Below are 14,511 nucleotides of genomic sequence, written 5' to 3'. Positions count from 1 at the left end.
AGAAACATGAATCACATGGTTCTAGGGTTAGGGTTTCTGCCCAATATATGTCCAACGGTGATGTGAAACTGGGTTATTCCTGATACAGACGCTGATGTTATCGTATTTCATGAATCATGAGGTGCTAGGGTTAGAGTTTCCACCCAATATGTGTCCAACAGTGATGTAAAACTGGATTATTCTTGAATCAGACGCAGATATCACGAAATCTCTACATAAACATGAATCATGAGGTTCTAGGGTTAGGGTTTCTACTCAATTTATGTCCAACATAGATGTAAAACTGGGTTATTCCTGATACAGACGCTGCTGTTCTCGTATCTCAACAGAAACATGAATGATAAGGTGCTAGGGTTAGGGTTTCTACCTAATATATGTCTAATTGTGATGTAAAACTGGATTATTCCTGATACAGACGCTGATGTTCTCGTATCTCAACAGAAACATGAATGATAAGGTGCTAGGGTTAGGGTTTCTACTCAATATATGTCCGACAGTGATGTAAAACTGGATTATTCCTGATACAGACGCTGATGTTCTCGTATCTCAACAGAAACATGAATGATCAGGTGCTAGGGTTAGGGTTTCTACTCAATATATGTCCGACAGTGATGTAAAACTGGATTATTCCTGATACAGACGCTGATGTTCTCGTATCTCAACAGAAGCATGAATGATAAGGTGCTAGGGTTAGGGTTTCTACTCAATATATGTCCGACAGTGATGTAAAACTGGATTATTCCTGATGCAGACGCTAATGTTCTCGTATCTCAACAGAAACATGAATGATAAGGTGCTAGGGTTAGGGTTTCTACTCAATATATGTCCGACAGTGATGTAAAACTGGATTATTCCTGATACAGACGCTTATGTTCTCGTATCTCAACAGAAACATGAATGATCAGGTGCTAGGGTTAGGGTTTCTACTCAATATTTGTCTAATTGTGATGTAAAACGGGATTATTCCTGATACAGACGCTGATGTTCTCGTATCTCAACAGAAGCATGAATGATAAGGTGCTAGGGTTAGGGTTTCTACCCAATATATGTCCGACAGTGATGTAAAACTGGATTATTCCTGATACAGACGCTGATGTTCTCGTATCTCAACAGAAGCATGAATGATAAGGTGCTAGGGTTAGGGTTTCTACTCAATATATGTCCGACAGTGATGTAAAACTGGATTATTCCTGATACAGACGCTGATGTTCTCGTATCTCAACAGAAACATGAATGATCAGGTGCTAGGGTTAGGGTTTCTACTCAATATATGTCCGACAGTGATGTAAAACTGGATTATTCCTGATACAGACGCTGATGTTCTCGTATCCCAACAGAAACATGAATGATAAGGTGCTAGGGTTAGAGTTTCTACTCAATATATGTCCGACAGTGATGTAAAACTGGATTATTCCTGATACAGACGCTGATGTTCTCGTATCTCAACGGAAACATGAATGATCAGGTGCTAGGGTTAGGGTTTCTACCTAATATATGTCTAATTGTGATGTAAAACTGGATTATTCCTGATACAGACGCTGATGTTCTCGTATCTCAACAGAAACATGAATGATAAGGTGCTAGGGTTAGAGTTTCTACTCAATATATGTCCGACAGTGATGTAAAACTGGATTATTCCTGATACAGACGCTGATGTTCTCGTATCTCAACAGAAACATGAATGATAAGGTGCTAGGGTTAGGGTTTCTACTCAATACATGTCCGACAGTGATGTAAAACTGGATTATTCCTGATACAGACGCTGATGTTCTCGTATCTCAACAGAAACATGAATGATAAGGTGCTAGGGTTAGGGTTTCTACTCAATATATGTCCGACAGTGATGTAAAACTGGATTATTCCTGATACAGACGCTGATGTTCTCGTTTCTCAACAGAAACATGAATGATCAGGTGCTAGGGTTAGGGTTTCTACTCAATATATGTCCGACAGTGATGTAAAACTGGATTATTCCTGATACAGACGCTGATGTTCTCGTATCTCAACAGAAACATGAATGATAAGGTGCTAGGGTTAGGGTTTCTACTCAATATATGTCCGACAGTGATGTAAAACTGGATTATTCCTGATACAGACGCTGATATTCTCGTATCTCAACAGAAACATGAATGATAAGGTGCTAGGGTTAGGGTTTCTACTCAATATATGTCCGACAGTGATGTAAAACTGGATTATTCCTGATACAGACGCTGATGTTCTCGTATCTCTACAGAAACATGAATGATAAGGTGCTAGGGTTAGGGTTTCTGCTCAATATATGTCTAATTGTGATGTAAAACTGGATTATTCCTGATACAGACGCTGATGTTCTCGTATCTCAACAGAAACATGAATGATAAGGTGCTAGGGTTAGGGTTTCTACTCAATATATGTCCGACAGTGATGTAAAACTGGATTATTCCTGATACAGACGCTGATGTTCTCGTATCTCAACAGAAACATGAATCATGAGGTGCTAGGGTTAGGGTTTCTACTCAATATATGTCCGACAGTGATGTAAAACTGGATTATTCCTGATACAGACGCTGATGTTCTCGTATCTCAACAGAAACATGAATCATGAGGTGCTAGGGTTAGGGTTTCTACCCAATATTTGTCTAATTGTGATGTAAAACTGGGTTATTCCTGATACAGACGCTGATGTTATCGTATCTCAACAGAAACGTGAATCGTGAGGTGCTAGGGTTTGGGCTTCTTCCCAATGTATGTCCGACAATGATGTAAAACTGGGTTATTCTTGAATCAGACGCAGCTGTTACGGAATCTCAAAAGAACAAGAATCGTAAGGTTCTAGGGTTAGTGTTCCTACCCAATATATGTCTAATTGTGATATAAAAGTGGGCCGAAAAGTGACAAGAAACTGCTTTATTAGTCACACAGACCCTACTTATTAATTTCTGCCTTTATGGTACTGCAATTTTGCTGGAGTAGAGTGAGAGAAACTTGGGTGTACAGGTGTCCCAATTGTCATGGTTGATGGAACTTGATGTACTGGTCATGGGTTCAAATCCAGAATATGAACCTTCGTTTCAGCACCACAATACCTCATGTGTTGCATAAATTTGTGTCTCACTTTCAAATCACACTGCCACATGTCCATCTGTTCAGCTTAAGGTCACTATTCTCCAAACCAGTGATCAGAATGGATCCTCACATAACCAATCGACACAACTCTGCAGTGTTGAAGCATTTAAGACCATTAGGCCAACTTTTCTCTCAAACAGCATAAAACATCCACACTATGGTGACGACAATCTCTTTAAAATCAGACCTTAGTTCTTGCTACTGCTAAACAAAGATCTGAGGACATCCCAGTACGGGTCACGTCAGACCGACCTTGTGCGAACATTTACCGACCAATAGAATGACCAATCAGAAGGCAGCTTTCTCGTGCTTTACGGCACTAATTTCAAATTGGCGACTACGCTTTGAAACATATTTGGACAAATTCTCGATTACAAATTTGAAAACTAAACAAAAGAACATTCTGGAATGTCTAATAGATGGTCTAGATTGTATGGATTCAGTCGTTAAACCTGTAACTATCTTTCGGAATACCCCGTGTTAAAGGTTTTCGAGGTTGTATAATTAGAAATCACATTCTGACTGTCACTTTCATGATCTGGTAAGCGACGCTCTGATCGGTCGAATGAAAGGTCGTTCTGACGTGACTCCTAATGGGATGTCTTCAGGTCTTTGTTTAGTGGTAGCGAGAACTAAGGTCTGATTTTAATGAGATTGTGGTGACGGAAACACAACTAGTATCACATGTATTCCAATACTTTATTCTATTACAGAAATCCATTTTTTTATACTATATATACATCAGTAGTGTAAACAAAAAACTTCTGAATACCATATTTGTGCAACTTATACTTAAAGATGGTGTCAGTTATCTTCAACTTGCTGAATATGAACTTTAACATTTGGTCATGACAATATTAGTGTTGGAATCAAGAGTGCAGCATCCAGTTCATGACATCACTTTAAAGCAGATATCTGAAACCACAAAAAACTGAATCAAAAATCTTATCTGGAGCTCTGTTAAAATACTGTAAAATTTGCATTTTATCTCAAAACTCAAATAAAATATTTCAAATATTTCAAATGCACACATTTCTCAGCCCATTTATACACTTTATTAACAACAATTAGTGAAAGCACACTTTCAAGATTTATTTTCTGGCATATTTCTCAGCAATGGTGCCCCAAAACTGCTACCCTTTTGATAATTCCAACCCAATAAGTACATAGAAGGTTGCATGATCAAAAACATAAGAACAAATAGTTGAAGGCAAGTGTTTTAAGAAGCACATAGTGTTTCAAATTAAAAATATGACTAAACTTAATCAAATAGATTGCAAACATATGTCCTAAGTCTAGATGTATACAATGAACACTTCTCAAGAACATCTGTACATCCTTACAACAGGACTAACGTGCATAATTTCAGAGCAGATTTGTTGATATGCTATTTCTGATGACCTAAAAATGCGTTTGTGGGGGAAGTATTTAAATGTATGGGACCCATGTATTTTACCTGAAGTTTAACCCAATCTGTGGTATTTCATGAAGGGTGTTTTAGCAAGGGATGACTGTATTTATGTTTATGTTGCAACATTGCAAAAAGAACCAACATCAGATATTTCAAATCCTTATCTTGAACAAATATACAGTTTGGAATCCCAATAAAATTCACATTTCTTGAACTGATTTGCCGCTCTGATAAAGGGTACTTATATATTTTATTATGTGGCTGTTTTCTCAATATCATTTTCATTTTAACACTTAGATCAATTCATAACATTTAATACACCCCTGTGTCAACATTTACAGTGTTGATATTTTCCATTCATCACTCAAATTTACCAGTACATGCATAAAACCAAAAGGACTAAACGAAAATGCAGTAAATGTAGATAAGGGGGCACATGTGAAGTATGTGCAGTTAAAGTAACAGCAGTTAAAAAAATAATACTATGCCCCAAATTACAATGTAATATAATTTAGCATCGACGACAAATTCAATATGGTGGACATGGTGGACATATTTAGAATCTAGATATTATCACTGTCATCTTGTTACAATAACAAGCAACTAACCAAGTCACCGAACCTGACCACCCAATCACTTAACTCGTCCCTTATAACAAGGATAGGTTGCAGTGGACGTATTCTAACACAGAATCACCACGATGGACGGATTTTTGTGATTCTTGGATTTCTTGGATTGTCATTAAAGTAAAAGTTTTAAACAACTGAAGGTTGATGCAAGCTAACATTAGCTGACTTCAACACTTGGTACCTGAACACATAACACATCTACAGACTGAATTTGTTTAAAATATATCAACATTGGTCTATGTTTTGTGTCTTTTTTCCGCAGCCATGTTATTTTCGCCCACCTTAAAGGAAGATAAATTTGAAAGTGACTATTGAACATAACATGTCTTTACACACATGACCATTCTATTTTATGTTGTAATTTAAATTTCATGTCCATTATTCATGTGTTTAATCATTTTCAGATGACTTTTGGACCCCACAGCCCCTCAATACCTGAAAAGTTCATGGTGAATCTCAAACCTGAACTGTGTTCAGATAACAGCAGTTACGTGGGTGATTTCTGACCTGCTGACAGATTATTGTTCAGATCAATATTTGCTTCAACTCAGACACCCACCTCAATGCAGTTATGTTTGCGATTTCGGACCTTCTTGATTTTGACTGATTTTGCTGACTTTTTGCCTAGTTTTACATTTAATGTATATTTTATAAAAATAAAAGTCCAAACAAAGGAAACAGTGGATAAATAACACATAACAAGCCATGAGGAATTTATCATCCTTTAATTTTCAAACCCCTGATGAAATTTGGAAGTTTAATCTTACCCAAAATGTTGAAAAACTTACTTTTCCACATAAATTTTTTAACCAGATGTTATTCTTCCACCTTATTTGATTTGCAGATTTCCATGTCAGACAAAGATCAAGCGGTGTCATAGGATTCCTTTTCATTTGATCAGGAGGGATGCTGTTGTGTGCCAACTGAAATAAAAAATATGACGATGATAATCAATGCTAGTCCATAGTCATACCGTCATTGGGGCCTTGGTCTATAATTCAGGGTACAATTTCATTCTGTCTTACCACCTGCACCAGGTGCAACAAAGTGAACTAAGCAGGTTGCACCACCAAAATTTTCTGTTATTTTGAATTTTAAATAAATTCAAAGAAAAAAAACCCTTGAGAATGTGCTCAAGTATTTATTTTGAGGTGAATCTGTACATGCCTTTTCATATCATGATATCGAGTAAACAACCTTAAACAGAAGTCTGAAAGTGTCTGTTGTGATTGTAACCTCATGAGTGACTGTTCTATTGGTAAATGTGAAGAATGAGTCCTGCAAGTTCAATGCATTCAGACCACCTGTGTATTTCACTATTTTCATGAACCTTTGTTTCCTGGATTCGAAAAGACTTGCAGCCAGTTCTAAAAGAATTCAGTTTTCCACTTATGGTTGGAAATGTTACCTGCACTGGGTGCAACCTAACCTCACCTAAAAGTTACCGACACCTAGGCCTACTTGCACAGAACAATCTTAGCTACAATCAATCTTAGGCGGCTACAATCAATTTTACAATCACCATACAATTGTCCTATTCCACTTGCACAAACCCATCTTAACGCGATTGTAAGACGGCTCATCTAAGATTGAAATCTTCAACGGTGGAGGTACGAATATCTTAAACTCGACTCCTGTCTACAGTTGTCTGCAAACGCGCATAACTTGCTGCGTATACAATAAGTGGAACTGTTCACGTCACAACATGTACCTCCCTCCATGGCACCTTGCACAGTTTCAAGAAATGTGCCAATTATTTGAAGGAAACGATTACTAGGATGATGGCATATATTTTTGTCGGCATTAATAGTGTCATGATTTAGGAATTCAACAGTTATCTGTTGCAACTTGAGAAATACCTACTCATATTTTTTTATCAAAAGTATTGAAATACGAATAAATATATTATTTAGTGACACAATCATTATGAAATTAAAATAAACAAGTATTTGTCACAAAGTGACGAAATGTCCCCCGCCTGTATATACACCATAGTACCAAATATGAAAACAATCCAGCGATTAGTTCTTGAGATATTGAGGCAACACCGTTTTCCAACTCCAAAAGCAGATTTGCCTGCTGTGACCTTGAAAATGGGGTCAAGGTCACCAAAACCGACTGGTGTCTGCGGAGTCTGTATATACACCATAGTTCCAAATATGAAGACAATCCAGTGTTTAGTTCTTGAGATATAGCGGCAACACCGTTTTCCAACTCTAAAAGCAGATTTGCCTGCTGTGACCTTGAAAATGGGGTCAAGGTCACCAAAACCGACTGGTGTCTGCGGAGTCTGTATATACACCATAGTTCCAAATATGAAGACAATCCAGTGTTTAGTTCTTGAGATATCGCGGCAACAAACAAGTGGGACGTACGGACGGACGTACAGACGTACGGATGGTCGTGAATACTATATCCACCGCTCCGCGCGGCGGGGGACAATAATACTAAAAATATTTCCTTATAACATAACACGGGGGAGCTTTTCGTAAAATACTAAATATATCCTTCATGCTTTCATTTCGTTGCTGTGACAAAGGATGTTATGAGTACTTTTTCAAAACACAGGAAGACGCAGGATTTCAAGAATGCATGGGAAATAATAATAATGAATAATGTTTCGAGAAAGCAGTTGTTTAATATATATTCACTTGGTATTAATTACATTGATAATTATCTTTAAAAGGTGTAAATTTTACTTTTGCTATTTATGGGATATTTTACACAAATTTCAAATGTCTCATCATGTGTATTTGCTTGTTTCTTTTCTTTTTAATTCAGATTTTAAAATCCCTCGTCCCCTGCCAACTCGATTTTAGATTTAAACATGTTTGACTTCATCTAATATTAATTTGTAAATTAATTTAATGATGAACTTAAGTCAAAATAACTGACACGAATGGGACCGAAAAGAATAACATGGGGAGCTCAGCGATTCTACAACATTAATACACTGGGCAAGGTAGATTCTACGCTACATGCTTACACAAAGGGAAACCACTCTCATAGAGAGTATAAACTATGATTAGCTGCCCTTGAGTTATCGAAAAGGTCACGGACGTTACTAATCGCTTGCATACAACTTTTTATCCTTCCCTTGATTAGTGAAAAGGTATGTTGTTTCACACTTCTTTCAGCATTGAGTCCGGTGGGTATAGTACTTTTACTTTTAGCTATCGATTCGATAGTTAAGTGGTTCACTATTGCAATTAACGATATTTCTGACATTAAATCTTAAATTAAAGTGTTGATTTGAATCATAAAGTTAACAAAATAACGAGGCAATATTTGAACATAAGGCAGAATATTTATGTGAATTAGATGAGGTCCTGCACGCCATTTTGTCAAGTTTATTCAGGGACCACAACGATCTTAGCTACTTAAGATTGGTTTGGACCAATTGTAAGTTTCGCTTGTAGCTTACAATGATCATAGCCTACAATCCCTTTGATCAATTGGACAGCGATTGTAGCCGAAGCCTAAGATCGTGATCTTAAGGATTTACAATAATTGAAGTGCTAAGATTGTTCTGTGCAAGTGGACCCAGCAATGTTTTTACCTGCACTGGTGGGGCTTGTATGTGAAGAAAACGATCCCTGTAATTGAATGTGATTATGGCTATTAATGTAGCGTTTAAGTAATAGTATAGACAAATACTACAATGACAATGACAGAATTTGCTGCGTATATTTCTTATTTATCAATAAGTCATTAAAGCCTTAATCATGTTAATGATATTTAACATAACCCTAAGGTAATGATTGTTCTCTTCCTGTCAACATTAACAGATTTCTACATTCAGCTGTTTATTACTCAAAATTGTGTATCTTGTGTAAGTGAATAGGCAATATAATCAGAAACCTATTATCAGGATGAGTTGGTTTTCAAACACAGAGATCCATGAAAAACGTTTGACAGTGACCATCATACGTAAGGGCAATGTGTTGAATTGGAACCCCTTTGATCACATGTGTCTAATGGTACGCTCTCTGATTGGGTGCTGCCTAACTTCCTTCTTTCTTACATGTCATTCACTGGATACAATAGATCATATTTGAAGATATTGATGAATTTCAAAACAATTGTCATACACACTGGTATACCATAATGACATTATACATGTAGATGGAAATAAATACCTTCTACAGCAATTTAATATCATCTAACAGTTCTGGAATAGCTAAATATGCAAACAAAAGAATCAACATGTTTTTACACTATAGATGACTTATTGTACAATAACTTACACGTCTGAGTAGTGGAAGAAAACAACATTTGAAACATATCTGCCATGTTCGTTATGCTCAAACTCAGATAAAATTTTTGAATACATTTCTGGTGACTTTATTCCTGGAACCACACAAAAAATGACAGCTTCATAACAATTGTAGGTTATTAAAGAAATGTAAAAATAAAGCATCAATGGATTCAAGGATTACATTAAAGTTAAAGTTCATAAATGTGCAAGTTATTGAAATACACACAACAGAACCTCGTGCAACATTGTCACCATATATTGAATTACATGAGCAGTCTGTGCCCCAAAATGATGGGTCAACTAGCCCGAACAGGATTTTAGTGTTGTCATATTGACTATCATTAATTGGACTTACTACATCGAGCACAATATTACTAGACTTGCGTTTCAAATTTGGGGTCTTTTCAGGAAGAATTGCTCAAGCAAAACATGTTATGTGTTTACAGTATAAAGAATTAGTACATGCATTATAGTATACTTTAAAGTACCAGACAACAGGCTACCGCTTGCTACTTGAATTCCGAAATGAAAAGACGTTGATACTTCATTGTGTTCAATAGTATACAGTGCAGAGTCTGCTGAGTCCAGTAAAGAGTCAGAATATAATATGGCAGTTGCCTTATTAGTCTACAGCAATTTGTTATCTGCAAATATATTTAAAAAAATTGGACATTACTATTTAATTGGATTAGGAATTCCACAGAGATTAGATAAGTATGTAAAACATAATTTTAACAGTATGATTAGAGAATCAAGATGATATTTTTAAGATTAGAAATTGAATTTGTCCCCAGTTTTAAGAGGCTTGGGTAAACCCTGTAGTGACCAGGCCCCATGGTCCAGTGCACAACATTTACAATGTAGGTCTAAAATAAACAGGGGGCCCTAGCACTTGACCTTACATCTTCCACAAACAGCCTGTCAGCTGAAAAGGAACATAGAAGTTTTCTTATAATGTTCAATTCTTCCAATCCAGGTGCAAAGAGTTTTAATATTTATAATATTAATAAAAAAACATATACTTTATGCTGACATCCCTAGCGCCGGTTAAAATGATGGTGACTCGCTTGTATTACTTTTCCCATTTCTATTAGATTGGAGACACTTATTTCAGAATATGATGAGCAAACTTGACTCTTGTCAGGTAATATTATCAATACACCAGGTAGGCACCTTGCACAAACATAACTTGAGAAAGACAGAGACGAGTTCAACAAAAAATACCACAACAAGGTAGTGCACATTAGCTCTGTTGTGAGGAAGATACTGATTTTACAACTTAAGTGGACACTTTCTAGCACATTTTACAAACATACATAACCTGAAGATACCGTATTAATTGTGTTACGACAAAGCATGTGCAGATAGTTGTGGGAACCTTGGTTTGTGTCTCTTACAAACTGATACAAACAGTCTGTATTCATAATAATCAATAAAAATAGCACATTATAATACTAGAGTATAAGATACTTTAAAAAATTGAACTGTATAACTTTGTTTGTTTGTTGTTTAATGCTGTACTAAGCAATATTCGTGCTTTGACAGCTGCCTGTAAATAATCAAATCTGGACCTGACAATCCAGTAATTGACATCATGAGCATCAATCCATGCAAATGGGATACGATGACATGCATCAACATGGTCTCTGAGCCTGACCCCTCAACCACGTTATGACAAGGATAGTCGCCTCTTAAAGCAAGCATGGTTTGCTGAAGACCTTTTCTGACCCTGATCTTCACTGGTAAATGTGTACAACTAAACATGCTGAAGTAGTGCCCATGAACATGTGGCACTTGCTGCCAAGACAATGACAAGAACTACAGTAACAATATTCCCTCTATTTGGGTACAACACAAATTGTCTAGAACACTGAGAACTAGGCACATTTGCTCTTAGTCCTTATTAAAGTGTGCTGGTACTGTACAGACAAATCTTATTTTGGAATGTATCAGAAATAACAGGAAAATGACAAGGACAAATGCAGGCCAGTAGACAAAGTGAAAAGAAAAATATACAATATATAAAACACTACCAAACAGATCACTATTTAAAAACAACACTATGTCATTTTTTGTATGTACAATGACATTATAATTGGGGATTCAATTATACTTACTAAAACAGGATGTTTCCAGCAGTGTTCACTACGGTTCATGATAAGGTATTCTCAGTTCTGTCCATTTGCTCATAGGCAGATGTAGTGCCTGCTACTGTCAACAAAAACATTCCAACATTACACCCTACACTAATCTGTATGAGTTAAATGGAGATATATTCATCAATAAAATGGTATTTTGCCTTCAGACATTTAGTTATCAGAGGATTACAGTTAGTTAGATGCTGTAGGCCTAGTCATCATCTTAAAATATGACAACACAATTATTCAGGTATAAATGGATAAATTTGAGTTTGTTGACAGGTTGCAAAGAAACAATACAGATGTAGACTGACCAGTGTAATTAACTAACAGTTGGGGAATGTTGATCATGACTTGTTATAAAGTCTATCAGTCCGCCTCTCTACTATCAACAAACATTTAGGCCTACAAAACAAACACTTTCACCAGCACTTTGAGAATACCAGGGTCACGTGATGGTGTTTTGGAGCATTTTCAGTTGTTTGGGACTTCAGAGCTTGAATAAATTTTCTGCCTCCGATGCATACTGCTGAAATGTAAACAAAATACGACATATAATAGTATATATATGTAAGTACTAATTACTAGTAATTACTACCAGTTGGACTAAAAGAAACGAGCGATTCTGAAAAGGAACGTGACCCAATCGTCTTTGGATGCAAGTGATTCGCGTCAAAACATGGGCGCTTGATACCAGGCAACAACTCCAATACAATATACGATAGGTAGTACTGTAGGACATACTGTTTCGGTAAAGCACTCTTTGTTTTAGAATAAACGGCATTTATGATGCGTGACCTTGCTTGTGCACGTCGACGTTGTTTCTAGGGACGCAAAGAATGCAAGGCTACCTGTAGAAAACACGCACGACATTACGTTCCCATTTGTGGCAATGGTAGGAATATTGAAGAGTATTTATTGGTATGAAAACACCCACGTTTGTTGTGCTCTATTTAGAGAAAAGACACAATTAACTAGCCTAAACTAGGCCTAAGTTGAGTGGAACAAATGACGTGACCTTACACAAAATGGCGGCGGATGATGATGCATGACGAGGTCATGTGACCAGCTGGTGATGTAATATTATCAATGGTTACCGTATAATTTTCTTCATGATAATGTAGATTCTATTTGTAATTCCAGGTGACTGGGAACATACTGGAATGGTGGTTGAAAGGTTTGCATGGCGCATTTCACCATTACGAAGCTACTTCTACATCTAGAAAGCTAGCTGGTTACAGGCTGAAGTTGCTCTGCGGTAATCTATTTATTTTTCTGTTGAGACAGAGCCTGGCTTGCATACCGTCGACGTAGACTCGTTGACCAATGAAAATCATTTTAGACATGCGCCTTTGCCGTTACCTAGTAGTAGCAGTAAATGTTAGTCTCCAGAGACGTAGAGACCGTCTTTGTACCTACTAGTAGCAGGTCATAGTTGCTAACAACTCTGTGCTAGTAGTAGGTAATATTTCCTGGATCGGGTGACTCCACAGGGCAGTATCCTCAGCCCCACCCTCTTCAATATAATGATAAACGATCTATTCGTTTGCCTATCCCCTAAAGTAAACACATCAAAATTCGCGGATGATGGAGCCATCTGGATCCGCACTAAAAGCTTGAAAATGGTCCAAAATTTACTCCAAAAATCTCTTAATAAAATACAACAATGGGCTGACAAATGGGGCTTCTCCCTTAACTCAGAAAAAAACAACAGGAATAGTATTCAAACATAAAAACATGAAACCCGCCTCCCCAATCCTCCAGCTAAACAATCAAACAATCAAATTTCAAAAACAAACCAAATTCTTAGGACTTATTTTCGATGAACATCTCACCTGGGATGCTCCCATCCAAAACCTAACAACTAAATGCAGTAAAGACCTAAAACACCCTAAGATGCCTAACTGGCTCTAACTGGGGAGCCTCCAAAGATACCCTCCTCTCTCTCTACATATCACTAATTAGATCAAAACTAGACTACGGCTGCGCCATATACAACACCCTAAACAACTCTCTATCTAAAAAACTTGACTCAATACAATATCAGGCTCTCAAACTAATTACACGCACCCAACATGGCACCTCCTACACCTCACTTCAGGCCTTAACAGGAGAAATGCCACTAAGTCTACGCAGGGAACAGCTAAGCTTAAATTTCTGGGCCGCGTCCCAACCAAACCCTCTCATCCAAAACTTAATAAACCAAAATATCAGCCCCAAAAACCAGTCTAGCTCGTAAACACCCCTTACTTACCCCAATATCCCAAAGAATAACAAACTACCTAAATGAACACCAAATTAAAAATCTTAAACAAAACTGCAAACAATTAAATATCTTCACCCCTAAACTTAAAATACCCAAAATAGACACAACACTAGCTAGCCAAATAAATAAACAAACCGACCCAAACATAGCTAAAACTACCACACTAGCATACATACACAAAAATTGGCCAAATTGGTGTCACATTTACACGGACGGATCCTCAGATCCGACCTCCAAACACACAGGTTTCGGAGTCCATACCACACAACCAACTAAAACCACACAATTCCTCCGACTCCCAAACAACCAATCAATATTCACGGCAGAACTAATGGGCATGGCCTCAGCCCTCCATAATCAAGAATCCAAAAAACACCAAAAAAATCCTAATGCTTACCGACTCCCTAAGTGGACTGCAAGCCCTCCAAAACAAAAATACCAAAAACCGACCTAAATTAATAAATCAAATACTTAAAAGCTCCAACGACCTAACTAAGGCAGGCAAACAAATAACCTTCTTGTGGATACCCGCCCACGTAGGAATATACGGTAATGAAAACGCCGATAAAGCAGCTAAACTATCCCTCAAAATCCCAGAAATAAGCTTAAACCTACCCATCTCAAAATCAGAAATTAAAAGTGTAAACAAGCAAAAAATCACAAAAAAATGGCATAACCTATATCTAAACTCAAATAGCCAAATC

At 37.1% G+C, this 14,511-nt stretch overlaps 1 long non-coding RNA gene across 14 annotated transcripts; it reads right to left on the bottom strand.

Annotated features, from left to right (window-relative positions):
• Positions 1-3,790: 3,790 nt before the first annotated feature.
• LOC124129439 lies at positions 3,791-13,025 on the bottom strand. 14 transcript variants are annotated; one of them, XR_007219013.1, is made up of 6 exons: positions 12,639-12,838; positions 11,856-12,070; positions 11,521-11,614; positions 8,705-8,741; positions 5,934-6,068; positions 3,791-4,020 (listed from the first exon to the last, which is right to left on the bottom strand). It is a non-coding gene; the product is annotated as an uncharacterized LOC124129439 (long non-coding RNA). The 14 variants fall into 14 exon arrangements; XR_007219022.1 differs by lacking the exon at positions 12,639-12,838 and adding an exon at positions 12,961-13,025 and having other exon boundaries at positions 11,521-12,067; XR_007219017.1 differs by lacking the exon at positions 12,639-12,838 and adding an exon at positions 12,904-13,019 and having other exon boundaries at positions 11,521-12,070.
• Between the last annotated feature and the right edge of the window lie 1,486 nt (positions 13,026-14,511).

This window comes from Haliotis rufescens, unplaced genomic scaffold (assembly GCF_023055435.1).
Source record: "Haliotis rufescens isolate VD_foot unplaced genomic scaffold, xgHalRufe1.0.p SCAF_7, whole genome shotgun sequence".
Lineage (NCBI taxonomy): Eukaryota > Metazoa > Mollusca > Gastropoda > Lepetellida > Haliotidae > Haliotis > Haliotis rufescens.
Note: the sequence above shows the minus strand (reverse complement) of the source record. Positions and strands in the feature narration are given on the sequence as shown.